The following is a 16599-nucleotide window of genomic DNA, read 5'->3' as shown; positions in this document are numbered from 1 at the left end:
AAATTCAAACCCTTTGTAGACCATTTAGCTACTTTTTGGAACCTGAAGGAAAGTCAATGAGTGACTTTTTGACCCTTGGGAAAATTTTTTTTTTTCAGTAGGTCAAATATGGACTTCTTGTACAGCCATAATATGTAAAAAAAAATTTAAAAAAAAAATCAAACTTTTTGTAGACCTTTTAGCTACTTATTGGAACCAGAAGGAAAGTCAATGAGTGACTTTTTGACCTTTGGAAAAAAAAAATTGTTCAGTAGGTCAAATATTGACTTTGTACAGCCATAATGTGTAAAAAAAAATATTTTTTTTTTTTTAACTTTTAGCTTTTTGTAACAAAAAAAAACAAAACAAAAAATAAATCATTTTTTAGACCTGTAAGCTACTTATTGGAATCAGAAGGGACGTCAATGAGTGACTTTTTGACTTTTGGGAAAAAAATTTGTTCAATAGGTCAAATATGGACTTCTTGTACAGCCATAACATGTAATAAAAAAAAAGAAAAAATTGTTTTAACCTTTTGTAGACCTTTTAGCTACTTATTGGAACCAGAAGGAAAGTCAATGAGTGACTTTTTGACCTTTGGAAAAAAAATTTGTTCAGTAGGTCAAATATGAACTTCTTGTACAGCCATAATACGTAAACAAAATTCAAACCTTTTTTAGACCTTTAAGCTACTTATTGGAATCAGAAGGGAAGTCAATGAGTGACTTTTTGACCTTTGGGACAAAAATTTGTTCAGTAGGTCAAATATGGACTTCTTGTACAGCCATAATATATATAAAAAAATAAACAAAAAAAATTCAAACCTTTTTTAGACCTGTAAGCTACTTATTGGAATCAGAAGGAAAGTCAATGAGTGACTTTTTGAACTTTGGAAAAAAAAATTGTTCAGTAGGTCAAATATGGACTTCTTATACAGCCATAATATGTAAAAAAAAAAAAAAAAAAAAAAAAAAAAATTTCAAACCTTTTTTAGACCTGTAAGCTACTTATTGGAATCAGAAGGAAAGTCAATGAGTGACTTTTTGACCTTTGGAAAAAATAATTGTTCAGTAGGTCAAATTTGGACTTTGTACAGCCATAATATGTAAAAAAAAAAAAAAAAAATTGTTTAACCTTTTGTAGACCTTTTAGCTATTGGAACCAGAAGGAAAGTCAATGAGTGACTTTTTGACCTTTGGGACAAAAATTTGTTCAGTAGGTCAAATATGGACTTCTTGTACAGCCATAATATGTAAAAAAAAATATATAATAAAAATTCTAACCTTTTGTAGACCTTTTAGCTACTTATTGGAACCAGAAGGAAAGTCAATGAGTGACTTTTTGACCTTTGGAAAAAAAAATTGTTCAGTAGGTCAAATATGGACTTCTTGTACAGCCATAATATGTAAAAAAAAATTTAAAAAAAAAAATTCAAACCTTTTGTAGACCTTTTAGCTACTTATTGGAACCAGAAGGAAAGTCAATGAGTGACTTTTTGACCTTTGGAAAAAAAAAATTGTTCAGTAGGTCAAATATTGACTTTGTACAGCCATAATGTGTAAAAAAAAAAATTTTTTTTTTAACTTTTAGCTTTTTGTAACAAAAAAAACAAAAAAAACAAAAAACATTTTTTAGACCTGTAAGCTACTTATTGGAATCAGAAGGGACGTCAATGAGTGACTTTTTGACTTTTGGGAAAAAAATTTGTTCAGTAGGTCAAATATGGACTTCTTGTACAGCCATAGCATGTAATAAAAAAAATAAAAAATTGTTTTAACCTTTTGTAGACCTTTTAGCTACTTATTGGAACCAGAAGGAAAGTCAATGAGTGACTTTTCGACCTTTGGAAAAAAAAAATTTTCAGTAGGTCAAATATGGACTTCTTTTACAGCCAAAATATGTAAAAAAAAAAAAAAATTAAAAAATAATTCAAACCTTTTGTAGACCTTTTAGCTACTTATTGGAACCAGAAGGAAAGTCAAGGAGTGACTTTTTGACCTTTGGAAAAAAAAATTGTTCAGTAGGTCAAATATGAACTTCTTGTACAGCCATAATACGTAAAAAAAAATTCAAACCTTTTTTAGACCTTTAAGCTACTTATTGGAATCAGAAGGGAAGTCAATGAGTGACTTTTTGACCTTTGGGACAAAAATTTGTTCAGTAGGTCAAATATGGACTTCTTGTACAGCCATAATATATATAAAAAAATAAACAAAAAAAATTCAAACCTTTTTTAGACCTTTTAGCTACTTATTTAAACCAGAAGGAAAGTCAATGAGTGACTTTTTGACCTTTGGAAAAAAAATGTGTTCAGTAGGTCAAATATGGACTTTGTACAGCCATAATATATATATAAAAAAAATCAAACCCTTTGTAGACCATTTAGCTACTTTTTGGAACCTAAAGGAAAGTCAATGAGTGACTTTTTGACCTTTGGAAAAAAAAATTTTTTCAGTAGGTCAAATATAGACTTCTTGTACAGTCATAATATATATATATATATATATATATATATATATATATATATATATATTTATATATATATATATATATATATATATATATATATATATATATATATATATATATATATATATATATATATATATATATATATATATATATATATATATATATATATATATATATATATATATATATATATATATATTTAAAAAAAATTCAAACCTTTTGTAGACCTTTTAGCTACTTATTGGAACCAGAAGGAAAGTCAATGAGTGACTTTTTGACCTTTGGAAAAAAAAATTGTTCAGTAGGTCAAATATGGACTTCTTGTACAGCCATAATATGTAAAAAAATAAAATAAAATAAAAATCAAACCTTTTGTAGACCTTTTAGCTACTTATTGGAACCAGAAGGAAAGTCAATGAGTGACTTTTTGACCTTTGGAAAAAAAAATTGTTCAGTAGGTCAAATATGAACTACTTGTACAGCCATAATATGTAAAAAAAATTCAAACCTTTTTTAGACCTGTAAGCTACTTATTGGAACCAGAAGGAAAGTCAATGAGTGACTTTTTGACCTTTGGAAAAAAAAAATTGTTCAGTAGGTCAAATATTGACTTTGTACAGCCATAATGTGTAAAAAAAAAAATTTTTTTTTTAACTTTTAGCTTTTTGTAACAAAAAAAACAAAAAACAAAAAAAACATTTTTTAGACCTGTAAGCTACTTATTGGAATCAGAAGGGACGTCAATGAGTGACTTTTTGACTTTTGGGAAAAAAATTTGTTCAGTAGGTCAAATATGGACTTCTTGTACAGCCATAGCATGTAATAAAAAAAATAAAAAATTGTTTTAACCTTTTGTAGACCTTTTAGCTACTTATTGGAACCAGAAGGAAAGTCAATGAGTGACTTTTCGACCTTTGGAAAAAAAAAAATTTCAGTAGGTCAAATATGGACTTCTTTTACAGCCAAAATATGTAAAAAAAAAAAAAAATTAAAAAAAAATTCAAACCTTTTGTAGACCTTTTAGCTACTTATTGGAACCAGAAGGAAAGTCAAGGAGTGACTTTTTGACCTTTGGAAAAAAAAATTGTTCAGTAGGTCAAATATGAACTTCTTGTACAGCCATAATACGTAAAAAAAAATTCAAACCTTTTTTAGACCTTTAAGCTACTTATTGGAATCAGAAGGGAAGTCAATGAGTGACTTTTTGACCTTTGGGACAAAAATTTGTTCAGTAGGTCAAATATGGACTTCTTGTACAGCCATAATATATATAAAAAAATAAACAAAAAAAATTCAAACCTTTTTTAGACCTTTTAGCTACTTATTTAAACCAGAAGGAAAGTCAATGAGTGACTTTTTGACCTTTGGAAAAAAAATGTGTTCAGTAGGTCAAATATGGACTTTGTACAGCCATAATATATATATAAAAAAAATCAAACCCTTTGTAGACCATTTAGCTACTTTTTGGAACCTAAAGGAAAGTCAATGAGTGACTTTTTGACCTTTGGAAAAAAAATTTTTTTCAGTAGGTCAAATATAGACTTCTTGTACAGTCATAATATATATATATATATATATATATATATATATATATATATATATATATATATATATATATATATATATTTATATATATATATATATATATATATATATATATATATATATATATATATATATATATATATATATATATATATATATATATATATATATATATATATATATATTTAAAAAAAATTCAAACCTTTTGTAGACCTTTTAGCTACTTATTGGAACCAGAAGGAAAGTCAATGAGTGACTTTTTGACCTTTGGAAAAAAAAATTGTTCAGTAGGTCAAATATGGACTTCTTGTACAGCCATAATATGTAAAAAAATAAAATAAAATAAAAATCAAACCTTTTGTAGACCTTTTAGCTACTTATTGGAACCAGAAGGAAAGTCAATGAGTGACTTTTTGACCTTTGGAAAAAAAAATTGTTCAGTAGGTCAAATATGAACTACTTGTACAGCCATAATATGTAAAAAAAATTCAAACCTTTTTTAGACCTGTAAGCTACTTATTGGAACCAGAAGGAAAGTCAATGAGTGACTTTTTGACCTTTGGAAAAAAATGTGTTCAGTAGGTCAAATATGGACTTCTTTTACAGCCATAATAAGTAAGAAAAAAAAAAAATTCAAACCTTTTTTAGACCTGTAAGCTACTTATTGGAATCAGAAGGGAAGTCAATGAGTGACTTTTTGACCTTTGGAAAAAAAAATTGTTCAATAGGTCAAATGTGGACTTCTTGTACAGCCATAATATGTAAAAAAAAAAAATTGTAAAAAAATTCAAACCTTTTGTAGACCTTTTAGCTACTTATTGGAACCAGAAGGAAAGTCAATGAGTGACTTTTTGACCTTTGGAAAAAAAATGTGTTCAGTAGGTCAAATATGGACTTCTTGTACAGCCATAATATATAAAAAAAAAAAAAAAATTCAAACCTTTTGTAGACCTTTTAGCTACTTATTGGAACCAGAAGGAAAGTCAATGAGTAACTTTTTGACCTTTGGAAAAAAAAATTTTTCAGTAGGTCAAATATGGACTTCTTTTACAGCCAAAATATGTAAAAAAAAAAAAAAATTAAAAAAAAATTCAAACCTTTTGTAGACCTTTTAGCTACTTATTGGAACCAGAAGGAAAGTCAATGAGTGACTTTTTGACCTTTGGAAAAAAAAATTGTTCAGTAGGTCAAATATGGACTTCTTGTACAGCCATAATATGTAAAAAAATAAAATAAAATAAAAATCAAACCTTTTGTAGACCTTTTAGCTACTTATTGGAACCAGAAGGAAAGTCAATGAGTGACTTTTTGACCTTTGGAAAAAAAAATTGTTCAGTAGGTCAAATATGAACTACTTGTACAGCCATAATATGTAAAAAAAATTCAAACCTTTTTTAGACCTGTAAGCTACTTATTGGAACCAGAAGGAAAGTCAATGAGTGACTTTTTGACCTTTGGAAAAAAATGTGTTCAGTAGGTCAAATATGGACTTCTTTTACAGCCATAATAAGTAAGAAAAAAAAAAAATTTCAAACCTTTTTTAGACCTGTAAGCTACTTATTGGAATCAGAAGGGAAGTCAATGAGTGACTTTTTGACCTTTGGAAAAAAAAATTGTTCAATAGGTCAAATGTGGACTTCTTGTACAGCCATAATATGTAAAAAAAAAAATTGTAAAAAAATTCAAACCTTTTGTAGACCTTTTAGCTACTTATTGGAACCAGAAGGAAAGTCAATGAGTGACTTTTTGACCTTTGGAAAAAAAATGTGTTCAGTAGGTCAAATATGGACTTCTTGTACAGCCATAATATATAAAAAAAAAAAAAAAAATTCAAACCTTTTGTAGACCTTTTAGCTACTTATTGGAACCAGAAGGAAAGTCAATGAGTGACTTTTTGACCTTTTGAAAAAAAAATTGTTCAGTAGGTCAAATATTGACTTTGTACAGCCATAATGGTAAAAAAAAAAAAAAAAATTGTTAACTTTTAGATTTTTGTAAAAAGAAAAAAAAAAAAAAAAAAAAAAAAAAAAATCAAATACTTTTTTAGACCTGTAAGCTACTTATTGGAATCAGAGGGGACGTCAATGAGTGACTTTTTGACTTTTGGGAAAAAAATTTGTTCAGTAGGTCAAATATGGACTTCTTGTACAGCCATAACATGTAATAAAAAAAATAAAACAATTTTTTAACCTTTTGTAGACCTTTTAGCTACTTATTGGAACCAGAAGGAAAGTCAATGAGTGACTTTTTGACCTTTGGAAAAAAGAATTGTTCAGTAGGTCAAATATGAACTTCTTGTACAGCCATAATACGTAAAAAAAATTCAAACCTTTTTTAGACCTTTAAGCTACTTATTGGAATCAGAAGGGAAGTCAATGAGTGACTTTTTGATCTTTGGGACAAAAATTTGTTCAGTAGGTCAAATATGGACTTCTTGTACAGCCATAATATATATAAAAAAATAAACAAAAAATATTCAAACCTTTTTTAGACCTTTAAGCTACTTATTGGAACAAGAGATAAAGTCAATGAGAGACTTTTTGAATTTTTAAAAAAAAAAATTAAAATATATATTATGGCTGTACAAGAAGTCCATATTTGACCTACTGAACAATTTTTTTTTTCCAAAGGTCAAAAAAAAATTGTTCAGTGGGTCAAATATTGACTTTTACGGAGCCCCTAAAGGGACGTGGTGGTGGAAAAAAATTAGGATGGGAGGATATTTTTTTTCCAAATCGTTTGCGTTCCCTCGCAAAACTTTTGCGTTCCCCCGAGAAACTTTGCGTTCCCTCGCAAAGATATTTGCGTTCCCCCGAGAAACTTTGCGTTCCCACGCAAAAGTTTTGCGTTCCCTCGCAAAGATATTTGCGTTCCCTCGCAAAAGTTTTGCGTTCCCTCGCAAAGATATTTGCGTTCCCACGCAAAACTTTGCGTTCCCTCGCAAAGATATTTGCGTTCCCTCGCAAAGATAGATGTCCCACGGGCCGTTTCAAACAGCTCAGTAGGCTACGTTAACAATATTGTATCCATTAATGGAGCGGTTAGAGTTATTTTGAACTTGAATACTATACGAACTATAAATAATACAGTCAGTGCTTCGGAGTTCAGTAGTTGGCAATGTATACACAGATTTTAACTTCCCGGATCAATAACTCGTGAGCTAAAAACGTTCAAAACACAAATGACACCTTTAACGTAGACAACGAGCTGCAACATAATTTTCCTCAAAACGAGCCTTAATATATGAGAGACAAGTAAAAAGGGACCGTCTGCAAAGTGCAAAACCCGAAAGGCGTTACTAAAAAATAGGCAATAACAATCAATGCTCTCCTACTACAATATACTAATACAGTAGGCTATACAGTGTAATGCCATCAAAATTAGTAAGCAATTATCATACAAAAGCTATGGAACTTGCAACTACTGTATTTTAGCTGGGTACCAACATCATTTGTGTAAAGAATAGGCCTATGGCTATGTGCTATTACTTTTATTATTTTTATGTGCTATTGCCAAACTAAGCGTTGTAGTATAACCAGCAGGAGAGCGTGATGTGTGAACTGAATTTGGTGACAGTAGGCTACAGTACAGTGCATTTCAGTGAAGTTTGCTGAACATTTTTCCTAATAAAATAATCCTAACAATTATGCAAAAGCAAATTTTATCAAACTAAGTGTTTTTATCAAACTAAGTGACCATTGATGTGTAAACTGAATTTGGAGACACAGTGTGTAACATTGAAGTTATGACTTGTAGTAGGCTATACGCTTTTCGGGTTTTGCACTTTGCAGACAGTCCCTTCGGACTTGTCTCTCAGCCACCTGCTCATATAGACCCAATTAATTTATATTATAAGGCTCGTTTTGAGGAAAAATAGGTTGCAGCTTGTTGTCTACGTTAAAGAGACATTGTGTTTTAACAACGTTTAGCTCACCGAACTCATTGAGCACTAGCCTAGGCTATAGCCTAAGTCCAAGTTCAAAATAACTCTAACCGCTCATTTAATGGATACAATATTGTTAACGTAGCCTACTGAGCTGTTTGAAACGGCCCGTGGGACATCTATCTTTGCGAGGGAACGCAAATATCTTTGCGAGGGAACGCAAAGTTTTGCGTGGGAACGCAAATATCTTTGCGAGGGAACGCAAATATCTTTGCGAGGGAACGCAAAACTTTTGCGAGGGAACGCAAATATCTTTGCGAGGGAACGCAAAACTTTTGCGTGGGAACGCAAAGTTTCTCGGGGGAACGCAAATATCTTTGCGAGGGAACGCAAAGTTTCTCGGGGGAACGCAAAAGTTTTGCGAGGGAACGCAAACGATTTGGAAAAAAAATATCCTCCCATCCTAATTTTTTTCCACCACCACGTCCCTTTAGGGGCTCCGTAGACTTTGTACAGCCATAATGTGTAAAAAAAAAAAAAAAAAAAAAAAAAAAAAAAAAAAAAAATGTTTTACCTTTTAGCTTTTTGTAAAAAAAAAAAAAAAAAAAAAAAAAAATTTAAACCTTTTTTAGACCTGTAAGCTACTTATTGGAATCAGAAGGGACGTCAATGAGTGACTTTTTGACTTTTGGGGAAAAAATTTGTTCAGTAGGTCAAATATGGACTTCTTGTACAGCCATAATATATATTAAAAAATAAACAAAAAAAATTCAAACCTTTTTTAGACCTTTAAGCTACTTATTGGAACCAGAAGTAAAGTCAATGAGTGACTTTTTGACCTTTGGAAAAAAAAAATTTTCAGTATGTCAAATATAGACTTCTTGTACAGCCATAATATATATATATATATATATATATATATATATATATATATATATATATATATATATATATATATATATATATATATATATATATATATATATATATATATATATATATATATATATATATATATATATATATATATATATAAAAAATTCAAACCTCTTGTAGACCTTTTTGCTACTTATTGGAACCAGAAGGAAAGTCAATGAGTGACTTTTTGACCTTTGGAAAAAAAATGTGTTCAGTAGGTCAAATATGGACTTTGTACAGCCATAATATGTAAAAAAAAAAAAAAAAAAAAAAAAGTTTTAACCTTTTGTAGACCTTTTAGCTACTTATTTAAACCAGAAGGAAAGTCAATGAGTGACTTTTTGACCTTTGGAAAAAAAAATTGTTCAGTAGGTCAAATATGGACTTCTTGTATAGCCATAATATGTAAAAAAAAAAAAAAAAAAAAAAAAAAAATTCAAACCTTTTTTAGACCTGTAAGCTACTTATTGGAATCAGAAGGGAAGTCAATGAGTGAATTTTTACCTTTGGAAAAAAAAATTGTTCAGTAGGTCAAATATGGACTTCTTGTAGAGCCATAATATGTAAAAAAAAAATATATATAATAAAAATTCAAACCTTTTTTAGACCTGTAAGCTACTTATTGGAATCAGAAGGGAAGTCAATGAGTGACTTTTTGACCTTTTGAAAAAAAAATTGTTCAATAGGTCAAATATGGACTTCTTGTACAGCCATAATATGTAAAAAAAAAATTTTTTTTTAAATTCAAACCTTTTGTAGACATTTTAGCTACTTATTGGAACCAGAAGGAAAGTCAATGAGTGACTTTTTGACCTTTGGAAAAAAAAATTGTTCAGTAGGTCAAATATGGACTTCTTGTACAGCCATAATATGTAAAAAAAATTCAAAAAAAAAAAATTCAAACCTTTTGTAGACCTTTTAGTTACTTATTGGAACCAGAAGGAAAGTCAATGAGTGACTTTTTGACCTTTGGAAAAAAAAATTGTTCAGTAGGTCAAATATTGACTTTGTACAGCCATAATGTGTAAAAAAAAAAAAAAAAAAAATTTAACTTTTAGATCTTTGTAAAAAAAAAAAAAAAAAAAATTAAATCCTTTTTTAGACCTGTAAGCTACTTATTGGAATCAGAGGGGACGTCAATGAGTAACTTTTTGACTTTTGGGAAAAAAATTTGTTCAGTAGGTCAAATATGGACTTCTTGTACAGCCATAACATGTAATAAAAAAATAAAACAATTTTTTAACCTTTTGTAGACCTTTTAGCTACTTATTGGAACCAGAAGGAAAGTCAATGAGTGACTTTTTGACCTTTGGAAAAAAAAATTGTTCAGTAGGTCAAATATGAACTTCTTGTACAGCCATAATACGTAAAAAAAATTCAAACCTTTTTTAGACCTTTAAGCTACTTATTGGAATCAGAAGGGAAGTCAATGAGTGACTTTTTGACCTTTGGGACAAAAATTTGTTCAGTAGGTCAAATATGGACTTCTTGTACAGCCATAATATATATAAAAAAATAAACAAAAAAAATTCAAACCTTTTTTAGACCTTTAAGCTACTTATTGGAACCAGAAGTAAAGTCAATGAGTGACTTTTTGACCTTTGGAAAAATTTTTTTTTCAGTATGTCAAATATAGACTTCTTGTACAGCCATAATATATATATATATATATATATATATATATATATATATATATATATATATATATATATATATATATATATATATATATATATAAAAAAAATTCAAACCTCTTGTAGACCTTTTTGCTACTTATTGGAACCAGAAGGAAAGTCAATGAGTGACTTTTTGACCTTTGGAAAAAAAATGTGTTCAGTAGGTCAAATATGGACTTTGTACAGCCATAATATGTAAAAAAAAAAAAAAAAAAAAAAAAGTTTTAACCTTTTGTAGACCTTTTAGCTACTTATTTAAACCAGAAGGAAAGTCAATGAGTGACTTTTTGACCTTTGGAAAAAAAAATTGTTCAGTAGGTCAAATATGGACTTCTTGTATAGCCATAATATGTAAAAAAAAAAAAAAAAAAAAAAAAAATTCAAACCTTTTTTAGACCTGTAAGCTACTTATTGGAATCAGAAGGGAAGTCAATGAGTGAATTTTTACCTTTGGAAAAAAAATTGTTCAGTAGGTCAAATATGGACTTCTTGTAGAGCCATAATATGTAAAAAAAAATATATATATAATAAAAATTCAAACCTTTTTTAGACCTGTAAGCTACTTATTGGAATCAGAAGGGAAGTCAATGAGTGACTTTTTGACCTTTTGAAAAAAAAATTGTTCAATAGGTCAAATATGGACTTCTTGTACAGCCATAATATGTAAAAAAAATTCAAAAAAAAAAATTCAAACCTTTTGTAGACCTTTTAGCTACTTATTGGAACCAGAAGGAAAGTCAATGAGTGACTTTTTGACCTTTGGAAAAAAAAATTGTTCAGTAGGTCAAATATGGACTTCTTGAACAGCCATAATATATATATAAAAAAAAACAAAAAAAATTCAAACCTTTTTTAGACCTTTTTGCTACTTATTGGAACCAGAAGGAAAGTCAATGAGTGACTTTTTGACCTTTGGAAAAAAAATGTGTTCAGTAGGTCAAATATGGACTTTGTACAGCCATAATATGTAAAAAAAAAAAAAAATTCAAACCCTTTGTAGACCATTTAGCTACTTTTTGGAACCTGAAGGAAAGTCAATGAGTGACTTTTTGACCCTTGGGAAAAAATTTTTTTTTCAGTAGGTCAAATATGGACTTCTTGTACAGCCATAATATGTAAAAAAAAATTAAAAAAAAAATTCAAACTTTTTGTAGACCTTTTAGCTACTTATTGGAACCAGAAGGAAAGTCAATGAGTGACTTTTTGACCTTTGGAAAAAAAAAATTGTTCAGTAGGTCAAATATTGACTTTGTACAGCCATAATGTGTAAAAAAAAAAAAATTTTTTTTTTTAACTTTTAGCTTTTTGTAAAAAAAAAAAACAAAACAAAAAATAAATCATTTTTTAGACCTGTAAGCTACTTATTGGAATCAGAAGGGACGTCAATGAGTGACTTTTTGACTTTTGGGAAAAAAATTTGTTCAATAGGTCAAATATGGACTTCTTGTACAGCCATAACATGTAATAAAAAAAAATAAAAAATTGTTTTAACCTTTTGTAGACCTTTTAGCTACTTATTGGAACCAGAAGGAAAGTCAATGAGTGACTTTTTGACCTTTGGAAAAAAAAATTGTTCAGTAGGTCAAATATGAACTTCTTGTACAGCCATAATACGTAAACAAAATTCAAACCTTTTTTAGACCTTTAAGCTACTTATTGGAATCAGAAGGGAAGTCAATGAGTGACTTTTTGACCTTTGGGACAAAAATTTGTTCAGTAGGTCAAATATGGACTTCTTGTACAGCCATAATATATATAAAAAAATAAACAAAAAAAATTCAAACCTTTTTTAGACCTGTAAGCTACTTATTGGAATCAGAAGGAAAGTCAATGAGTGACTTTTTGACCTTTGGAAAAAATAATTGTTCAGTAGGTCAAATATGAACTTCTTGTACAGCCATAATACGTAAACAAAATTCAAACCTTTTTTAGACCTTTAAGCTACTTATTGGAATCAGAAGGGAAGTCAATGAGTGACTTTTTGAACTTTGGAAAAAAAAATTGTTCAGTAGGTCAAATATGGACTTCTTATACAGCCATAATATGTAAAAAAAAAAAAAAAAAAAAAAAAAAATTTCAAACCTTTTTTAGACCTGTAAGCTACTTATTGGAATCAGAAGGAAAGTCAATGAGTGACTTTTTGACCTTTGGAAAAAATAATTGTTCAGTAGGTCAAATTTGGACTTTGTACAGCCATAATATGTAAAAAAAAAAAAAAAATTGTTTAACCTTTTGTAGACCTTTTAGCTATTGGAACCAGAAGGAAAGTCAATGAGTGACTTTTTGACCTTTGGGACAAAAATTTGTTCAGTAGGTCAAATATGGACTTCTTGTACAGCCATAATATGTAAAAAAAAATATATAATAAAAATTCTAACCTTTTGTAGACCTTTTAGCTACTTATTGGAACCAGAAGGAAAGTCAATGAGTGACTTTTTGACCTTTGGAAAAAAAAATTGTTCAGTAGGTCAAATATGGACTTCTTGTACAGCCATAATATGTAAAAAAAATTTAAAAAAAAAAAATTCAAACCTTTTGTAGACCTTTTAGCTACTTATTGGAACCAGAAGGAAAGTCAATGAGTGACTTTTTGACCTTTGGAAAAAAAAAATTGTTCAGTAGGTCAAATATTGACTTTGTACAGCCATAACGTGTAAAAAAAAAAAAAAAATTTTTAACTTTTAGCTTTTTGTAACAAAAAAAACAAAAAAAAAACAAAACATTTTTTAGACCTGTAAGCTACTTATTGGAATCAGAAGGGACGTCAATGAGTGACTTTTTGACTTTTGGGAAAAAAATTTGTTCAGTAGGTCAAATATGGACTTCTTGTACAGCCATAGCATGTAATAAAAAAAATAAAAAATTGTTTTAACCTTTTGTAGACCTTTTAGCTACTTATTGGAACCAGAAGGAAAGTCAATGAGTGACTTTTCGACCTTTGGAAAAAAAATTTTTTCAGTAGGTCAAATATGGACTTCTTTTACAGCCAAAATATGTAAAAAAAAAAAAAAATTACAAAAAAATTCAAACCTTTTGTAGACCTTTTAGCTACTTATTGGAACCAGAAGGAAAGTCAAGGAGTGACTTTTTGACCTTTGGAAAAAAAAATTGTTCAGTAGGTCAAATATGAACTTCTTGTACAGCCATAATACGTAAAAAAAAATTCAAACCTTTTTTAGACCTTTAAGCTACTTATTGGAATCAGAAGGGAAGTCAATGAGTGACTTTTTGACCTTTGGGACAAAAATTTGTTCAGTAGGTCAAATATGGACTTCTTGTACAGCCATAATATATATAAAAAAATAAACAAAAAAAATTCAAACCTTTTTTAGACCTTTTAGCTACTTATTTAAACCAGAAGGAAAGTCAATGAGTGACTTTTTGACCTTTGGAAAAAAAATGTGTTCAGTAGGTCAAATATGGACTTTGTACAGCCATAATATATATAAAAAAAAATTCAAACCCTTTGTAGACCATTTAGCTACTTTTTGGAACCTAAAGGAAAGTCAATGAGTGACTTTTTGACCTTTGGAAAAAAATTTTTTTTCAGTAGGTCAAATATAGACTTCTTGTACAGTCATAATATATATATATATATATATATATATATATATATATATATATATATATATATATATATATATATATATATATATATATATATATATATATATATATATATATATAAAAAATTCAAACCTTTTGTAGACCTTTTAGCTACTTATTGGAACCAGAAGGAAAGTCAATGAGTGACTTTTTGACCTTTGGAAAAAAAATGTGTTCAGTAGGTCAAATATGGACTTTGTACAGCCATAATATGTAAAAAAAAAAATTCAAACCCTTTGTAGACCATTTAGCTACTTTTTGGAACCTAAAGGAAAGTCAATGAGTGACTTTTTGACCTTTGGAAAAAAAAATTTTTTCAGTAGGTCAAATATAGACTTCTTGTACAGTCATAATATATATATATATATATATATTTAAAAAAAATTCAAACCTTTTGTAGACCTTTTAGCTACTTATTGGAACCAGAAGGAAAGTCAATGAGTGACTTTTTGACCTTTGGAAAAAAAAATTGTTCAGTAGGTCAAATATGAACTACTTGTACAGCCATAATATGTAAAAAAAATTCAAACCTTTTTTAGACCTGTAAGCTACTTATTGGAACCAGAAGGAAAGTCAATGAGTGACTTTTTGACCTTTGGAAAAAAATGTGTTCAGTAGGTCAAATATGGACTTCTTTTACAGCCATAATAAGTAAGAAAAAAAAAAAATTCAAACCTTTTTTAGACCTGTAAGCTACTTATTGGAATCAGAAGGGAAGTCAATGAGTGACTTTTTGACCTTTGGAAAAAAAAATTGTTCAATAGGTCAAATGTGGACTTCTTGTACAGCCATAATATGTAAAAAAAAAAATTGTAAAAAAATTCAAACCTTTTGTAGACCTTTTAGCTACTTATTGGAACCAGAAGGAAAGTCAATGAGTGACTTTTTGACCTTTGGAAAAAAAATGTGTTCAGTAGGTCAAATATGGACTTCTTGTACAGCCATAATATATAAAAAAAAAAAAAAATTCAAACCTTTTTTAGACCTGTAAGCTACTTATTGGAATCAAAAGGGAAGTCAATGAGTGACTTTTTGACCTTTTGAAAAAAAAATTGTTCAATAGGTCAAATATGGACTTCTTGTACAGCCATAATATGTAAAAAAAAAAAAAATTTTAAATTCCAACCTTTTGTAGACCTTTTAGCTACTTATTGGAACCAGAAGGAAAGTCAATGAGTGACTTTTTGACCTTTTGAAAAAAAAATTGTTCAGTAGGTCAAATATTGACTTTGTACAGCCATAATGGTAAAAAAAAAAAAAAAAATTGTTAACTTTTAGATTTTTGTAAAAAAAAAAAAAAAAAAAAAAAAAAAAAAATCAAATACTTTTTTAGACCTGTAAGCTACTTATTGGAATCAGAGGGGACGTCAATGAGTGACTTTTTGACTTTTGGGAAAAAAATTTGTTCAGTAGGTCAAATATGGACTTCTTGTACAGCCATAACATGTAATAAAAAAAATAAAACAATTTTTTAACCTTTTGTAGACCTTTTAGCTACTTATTGGAACCAGAAGGAAAGTCAATGAGTGACTTTTTGACCTTTGGAAAAAAGAATTGTTCAGTAGGTCAAATATGAACTTCTTGTACAGCCATAATACGTAAAAAAAATTCAAACCTTTTTTAGACCTTTAAGCTACTTATTGGAATCAGAAGGGAAGTCAATGAGTGACTTTTTGATCTTTGGGACAAAAATTTGTTCAGTAGGTCAAATATGGACTTCTTGTACAGCCATAATATATATAAAAAAATAAACAAAAAAAATTCAAACCTTTTTTAGACCTTTAAGCTACTTATTGGAACAAGAGATAAAGTCAATGAGAGACTTTTTGAATTTTTTAAAAAAAAAATTAAAATATATATTATGGCTGTACAAGAAGTCCATATTTGACCTACTGAACAATTTTTTTTTTCCAAAGGTCAAAAAAAATTTGTTCAGTGGGTCAAATATTGACTTTGTACAGCCATAATGTGTAAAAAAAAAAAAAAAATGTTTTACCTTTTAGCTTTTTGTAAAAAAAAAAAAAAAAAAAAAAAAACAATTAAAACCTTTTTTAGACCTGTAAGCTACTTATTGGAATCAGAAGGGACGTCAATGAGTGACTTTTTGACTTTTGGGGAAAAAATTTGTTCAGTAGGTCAAATATGGACTTCTTGTACAGCCATAATATATATATAAAAAAAAAAAAAAAAAATTCAAACCTTTTTTAGACCTTTAAGCTACTTATTGGAACCAGAAGTAAAGTCAATGAGTGACTTTTTGACCTTTGGAAAAAAAAATTTTTCAGTATGTCAAATATAGACTTCTTGTACAGCCATAATATATATATATATATATATATATATATATATATATATATATATATATATATATATATATATATATATATATATATATATATATATATATATATATATATATATATATATATATATATATATATATATATATATAAAAAATTCAAACCTCTTGTAGACCTTTTTGCTACTTATTGGAACCAGAAGGAAAGTCAATGAGTGACT

This window comes from Gobio gobio (assembly GCF_949357685.1).
Source record: "Gobio gobio genome assembly, chromosome: 11".
NCBI classification, from domain to species: Eukaryota; Metazoa; Chordata; class Actinopteri; order Cypriniformes; family Gobionidae; genus Gobio; species Gobio gobio.
Note: the sequence above shows the minus strand (reverse complement) of the source record.